Source organism: Macaca nemestrina, chromosome 1, assembly GCF_043159975.1.
Source record: "Macaca nemestrina isolate mMacNem1 chromosome 1, mMacNem.hap1, whole genome shotgun sequence".
NCBI classification, from domain to species: Eukaryota; Metazoa; Chordata; class Mammalia; order Primates; family Cercopithecidae; genus Macaca; species Macaca nemestrina.
Window position 1 is genome coordinate 196324437 of NC_092125.1, and position 6809 is coordinate 196331245.

The following is a 6809-nucleotide window of genomic DNA, read 5'->3' on the forward strand; positions in this document are numbered from 1 at the left end:
TAGCCAGAAGAGGCCAGCTGGGATGAGTAAAGAAAAGTATGTTTTTAGGCAGAGAGAAGACACTTAGAGATGCCTCAGGTGGTAAACTAATTAGACTTTGGAAGAACTTGAAGTTCAGTACAGGAGTTGGAGTGAGTGACCCGCCTGGGTGATATGATGATACCACTCAGGTTTCTAATAATGATGGACTGAGTTACGTTTGATGAACCTTCCTGGTCAAAACAGCTAAAACTTTGAGATAAAATAAAAACAAAAAACTTTTTTTTTTTTCGCCTAGCCAGGCTGCAGTGCAGTGGCGTGATCTTCCCTCGCTGCAGCCTCCGCCTTCCGGGCTTAAGTGATTCTCCTGCCTCAGCCTCCTGAGTAGCTAGAATTACAGGCATCGGCTACCACGCCCAGCTAATTTTTGTATTTTTAGTAGAGGCGGGGTTTCACCATGTTGGCCAGGCTGGTCTTGAACTCCTGACCTCAGGTGATTGGCCTGCCTTGGCCTCCCAAAGTGAGTCACTACACCCAGCCAAAACAAAAAGTTTCTTACGAGCATTCAAAAGTTGAAAACGTAGTAAAAAGTAATCAGGTCAAAAGTGAGGTAAACAAGAATCCAGAGAGAAATGGAGCATAAATTCCTGGAAACCACATTTGATCTAAAGGCAAGCTATATTTGATTCTAGCAGATCGGACCTTATTCTATGTTGAACGGGGCAGAAATCAAAACCCAAAGCCCAGGTACAGTGGGGAGTTTGGTAGATGTTTCCCACAAAAATAAATAAATAATAAACTGGCATGCCAAAGAACTACACCTTGCAGAGTTAAGAGTGGATCAGAAATTGAATCTTCCCAGTCTTCCCAGGGATTTGCAGCCTGGGAGTTCAGGAAAAAACAAGCCTTGACCCTGTACTATTAGTGTCTCCCAGGTTGTCTGGTAGAAATTGTCAACTTATATCTTGTTGCTCAGGCTGGAGTGCAATGGCACGATTTCGGCTCACTGCAACCTCCGCCACCCCTGTTCAAGTGATTCTCCTGCCTCAGCCTCCTGAGTAGCTGGGGTTACAAGTGTCCACCACCACGTCCAGCTAATTTTTTGTATTTTTAGTAGAGACAGGGTTTCACTCTGTTGGCCTGGCTGGTCTTGAACTTCTGACCTCAAGTGATCCACCTGTCTCGACCTCCCAAAGTGCTAAGATTACAGGTGTAAGCCACTGCATCCGGCTGAGAAAGACTTTCTATAAGAAATTTATTTGAGAATAGAGCAATGAAACAATACCATGCCATAGTAAACTATGTGGATATTCTGAGAGGTAAAGGAAGACACTGGGGTTTAAAGGAAAAAATGAGGAGGGTTACATAATTGTTTTGAAATAATTATCCTTGGCTGGGTGTGGTGGCTCATGCCTGTAATCCCAGCACTTTGGGAGGCCGAGGCGGGTGGATCATGAGGTCAGGAGTTTGAGACCAGCCTGGCCGAGATGGTGAAACCCCATCTCTACTAAAAAAAAACAAAAACAAAAACAATTAGCCTGGCACAGTGGTGGGTGCCTGTAATCCCAGCTACTTGGGAGGCTGAGGCAGGAGAATCGCTTGAACCCAGGAGGCAGAGTCTGCAGTCAGCCGAGATCATGCCACTGCCCTCTAGCCTGGGCTACAGAGCAAGACTCTGTCTCAAAAAAAAAAAAAAAAAAAAGAATTATCCTTGATTCCATCCTGGGATGCTAGTCCCAGGTTGGACAGGCAGTTGCTAGGCAAATGTCCTTGCAGAGGTATTTTCTGTGTAAGGTTGTAACGGTCTTTGTGTAAGGCCGTGGATTTTCTTTTTCTTTTTCTTTTTTCTTTTTTTTTTTTTTTTTTTGAGATGGAGTTTTGCTCTTGTTGCCTAGGCTAGAGTGCAATGGCATGATCTCGGCTCACTGCAACCTCCACCTCCCAGGTTCAAGTGATTCTCCTGCCTCAGCCTTCCAAGTAGCTGGGATTACAGTCGCAGGCCACCACACCTGACTAATTTTTTGTATATTTAGTAGAGATAGGGTTTCACCATGTTGACCAGGCTGGTCTTGAACTCCTGACCTCAGGTGATCCACCTGCCTTGGCCTCCCAAAGTGCCGAGATTACAGGTGTGAGCCACCGCATTAGCAACTCCATTTTGATTCTGACATCTTTCACATTTCCGCCTTTTGATCAAGATCTTTTTCTGAAAGCATCACTTGTCAATCATCCTGTAGTTAGGATTTGATGTCTCCCGATGCTGGAATGGACCTGTCCAGGTCGCTGGTCTCGTCCCACATTCGGAGGAGTGATTAGTGACTGTCAGTCAGGTCAGAATACTTATAGGCACATTTGAGCAAGGGAGATTTGAAGGGAGTGGTGCTCAGGATAAATCTACCTGGAGTCCATTATTAAGTTGAACTTTCTGTGTTTGGTAGTCTTATCATCTCAAAGTGCTGGGCCAGAATTATTTTGTTAGAAGTTGTACTTCTGCAAAATTTAACAACAGATACAAAGTTTAAGAGGGAAAATACATAGTAAAATTAATAGTAATATGACAATTCCAGTTTACGTAATGGTTTTGAGCCATGAATCTAGGCTTATAGAAAACCAATTCATGGCCGGGCGCGGTGGCTCACGCCTGTAATCCCAGCACTTCGGGAGGCCGAGGCGGGCAGATCACGAGGTCAGGAGATCGAGACCATCCTGGCTAACACGGTGAAACCCCGTCTCTACTAAAAATGCAAAAAATTAGCCGGGCGAGGCGGCGGGCGCCTGTAGTCCCAGCTACTCGGGAGGCTGAGGCAGGAGAATGGCGTGATCCCGGGAGGCGGAGCTTGCAGTGAGCCGAGATCGCGCCATTGCACTCCAGCCTGGGCAACTAAGCAAGACTCTGTCTCAAAAAAAAAAAAAAAAAAAAAAAAAAAAGAAAACCAATTCATTTATTATATTATATTATATTTATTTATTTATTTTGAGATGGAGTCTTGCTCTGTCACCCAGGCTGGAGTGCAGTGGTGCGATCTCAGCTCTCCACAACCTCTGCCTCCTGGGTTCAAGTGATTCTCCTGCTTCAGCCTCCCGAGTAGCTGGGATTACAGGCGCCCGCCACCATGCCTGGCTAATTTTTGTATTTTTAGTAGAGATGAGATTTCACCATGTTGGCTAGGCTGGTCTCGAACTCCTGACCTCGTGATCCGCCCGCCTTGGCCTCCCAAAGTGCTGGGATTACAAGTGTGAGCCACCACACCCAGCCGATTTATTATGTTTTTGAGACAGGATCTCTCTCTGTCACCCAGGCTGGAGTGCAGTGGCACACCACCACTCACTGCAGCCTTGATCTCCTGAGCTCACGTCATCTGTACACCTTGGCCTCCCAAATAGCTGGGACTACAGGCACACACCACTTTGCCTGGCTAATTTTTTAAATTTTTGTAGAGATGGGGTCTCCCTGTGTTGACAGGGCTGGTCTTGAACTCCTAGGCTCAAGTGATCTCCTGCCTCAGCCTCCCAAAGTGCTGGGATTACAAGTGGGCCACCACCCCCTTCCTTTTTTTTTGGTTTTTAGACAGGGTCTTGCTTTGTCACCCAGGCTAGAGTGCAGTGTTGCGATCTCGGCTCATTGCAGCCTTAACGTGTTGGGCTCAAACAATCCTCCCACCTCAGCTGCAACTGTCAGCCTGTTTTTTTTTTTTTTTTTTTTTCTGTAGAGACAAGGTCTCACTATGTTGCCCAGGCTGGCCTTCTGAACTTCTAAGCTCAAGTGATCCTCCTGCCTCAGTCTCCCAAAGTGCTGGGATTACAGGCATCAACCACTGTGCCTAACCTTAAACAGTTTGTTTTAGAGATTGGGTCTCACTGTGTTGCCCATGCTAGAGTACAGTGGCACTATCATAGTTCACTGCAGCCTCAAACTCCTGGGCTCAAGTGGTCCTCCTGCTTCAACCTCCTGTGTAGCTGTGACTACAAGCACACTACCATCCCTGGCAATTTTTTTTTTTTTTTTTGAGATGGGGTCTGACTCTGTGGCCCAGGCTGGAGTGCAGTGGCGCGATCTTGGCTCACTGCAAGCTCCGCCTCCCGGGTTCACGCCATTCTCCTGCCTCAGCCTCCGGAGTAGCTGGAACTACAGTCGCCTGCCACCACGCCCGGCTAATTTTTTGTATTTTTAGTAGAGACGGGGTTTCACCATGTTAGCCAGGATGATCTCGATCTCCTGACCTCGTGATTCGCCCACCTCGGCCCCCCAAAGTGCTGGGATTACAGATGTGAGCCACCACGCCCAGCCTTGTAATTAGTTTTTTGTTTTGCTTGAATCTTGTTAATCAATTTCATGAACCCATTAATTTCTTTATTAGTGTTCTGGAAATTTGTGTTTAGTCCATTTTTTTTTTTGTTTTCGTTTTTGTTTTTTGTTTTTCTTTTTTTTTTTTTAGATGGAATCTTGCTCTGTTGCTCAGGCTGGAGTGCAGTGATGCGATCTCGGCTTACTGCAACCTCCGCCTCCCGGGTTCAAGCGATTCTTCTGCCTCAGCCTCCTGGGATTACAGGTGTGCTCCAACACGCCTGGCTCATTTTTTCGTATTTTTAGTAGAGATGGAATTTTACCATGTTGGTCAGGCTGGTCTCGAACTCCTAACCTTTTGATCCACTCACCTCGGCCTCCCAAAGTGCTGGGATTACAGGTGCGAGCCACCGCGCCCGGCCGAGTTCACTGATCTTAAAGTTATCAGAACTCTGTGTTTGAGAGTACTTGTAGGCTGGATGTGGTGACTCATGCCTGTAATCTCACCTTTGGGATGCTGAGGTGAGAGGATCACTTGAGGCCAGGAGTTCAAAACAAGCCTGGGCAACAAAGTGAGACTCCATCTCTACAAAAAAATTTAAAAATTAGCCGGGCATGGTGGCCCTTGTCTGTGGTCCCAGCTATTTGGGAGGCTGAGGCAGGAGGATTGCCTGAACCCAGGAGGTCAAGGCTGCATTGAGTCATGATAATGTCACTGCACTCCGGCCTGGGTGACAAAGCAAGAGCCTGTCTCAAAAGGAAAAAAAAAAAAAAGAGGCCATGTGCTATGGCTCCTTTGGCTCAGGCCTGTAATCTCAGCACTTTGGGAGGCCAAGGTGAGCGGATCACCTGAGGTCAGGAGTTTGAGACCAACCTGGCCAATGTAGTGAAACCCTGTCTCTACTAAAATTACAAAAATTAGCTGGTTATGGTGGTGGGTGCCTGTAATTTCAGCTACTTGGGAGGCTGAGGCAGGAGAATCACTTGAACCTGGGAGGTATAGGTTGCAGTGAGCTGAGATCATGCCACTGCACTCCAGCCTGGGCAACAAGAGCGAAACTCCGTCTCAAAAACAAAAACAAAGGCTGGGCGCGGTGGTTCACGCATATAATCCCAGCAGTTTGGGAGGCCTAGGCAGGCAGATCACCTAAGGTTGGGAGTTCGAGACGAGCCTGACCAACATGGAGAAACCCTGTCTCTACTAAAAATACAAAATTAGCTGGGTGTGGTGGCTCACGCCTGTAATCAGGCAGGAGAATCACTTGAACCCAGGAGGCAGAGCTTGTGGTAAACCAAGATTACGCCATTGCACTCTAGCCTGGGCAACAAGAGCGAAACTCCATCTCAAAAAAAAAAAGAAGAAAAAAGAAAGACTTGAGAGAGTCTCTTCCACGAAAAGCAGTCTTGGTCTTGGTCTATAGTTGATTACAAATGCTTTTGGAGAAGAATTCAAAACAACAGCTGTGAATAACAACAACTTAGAGTAGTCTTGGTTAAAATCTGATGAAAGTTCCCAGTTGGCAGGAAAATGCAGTTATGTTTTTTACAAGCAGCATTTAAGATAACAGCCAGAACCATGAATGACAGCATCACATGAGGATTATCAGACTTTTATAAATGTTATATAATCTCTTTTTTTTTTTTTTTTTTTTTGAGATGGAGTCTCGCTCTGTCGCCCAGGCTGGAGTGCAGTGGCCAGATCTCAGCTCACTGCAAGCTCCGCCTCCTGGGTTCACACCATTCTCCTGCCTCAGCCTCCCCAGTAGCTGGGACTATAGGCGCCCGCCACATCGCCCAGCTAGTTTTTTGTATTTTTAGTAGAGACGGGGTTTCACCGGGTTAGCCAGGATGGTCTTGATCTCCTGACCTCGTGATCTGCCCGTCTCGGCCTCCCAAGATTACAGGCTTGAGCCACCGCACCCGGCCTAATGTTATATAATCTTTAGAACACTCACATTAATAACATACCCATACAAATATAACTTTAGATAAAGTTTAACATGACAAAATTATAACTGATGACATTAGATTTATATGAATTTACATAATTTTGAAACACTGATATCAATAACATACTTATAAATTTAACTTAAAGAAGATCCAGGTTGCTCTGCCTATGTAGTAGCCATTCTTTTATTCCCCCCCCAAAAAAAAGATCCAGCATCACTTATTTGACAATTCCTCCCATGAAATTAACCAAATAAATCTAATCATTTATTATCTGTACAAGTTGAGAGTTACATTCTTTGAGGTTCTCCAGGGGCCCAACTGGAAAAATCCCAAAGTTAATCCGACATCAAAAAAACTTAATCTAAGATTTTGATCCTAAAAAAGCCTGCCAAAGATGTCAAAAGGTTAAAAATACTTAATCAAAACAGAATCACAGGTCACTGTAAAATAATACTCATTTAACCATAGGGAAAATCAAAATATTTCAAAAGCAATACAGAAGTTACATGGATAAAAAAACCTTAACCCTTTTAAAGCTCAGTTTTCCAAAGTAATCAAAAACCTAATAAAGACAATGCAGGGGCTGGGTGCAGTG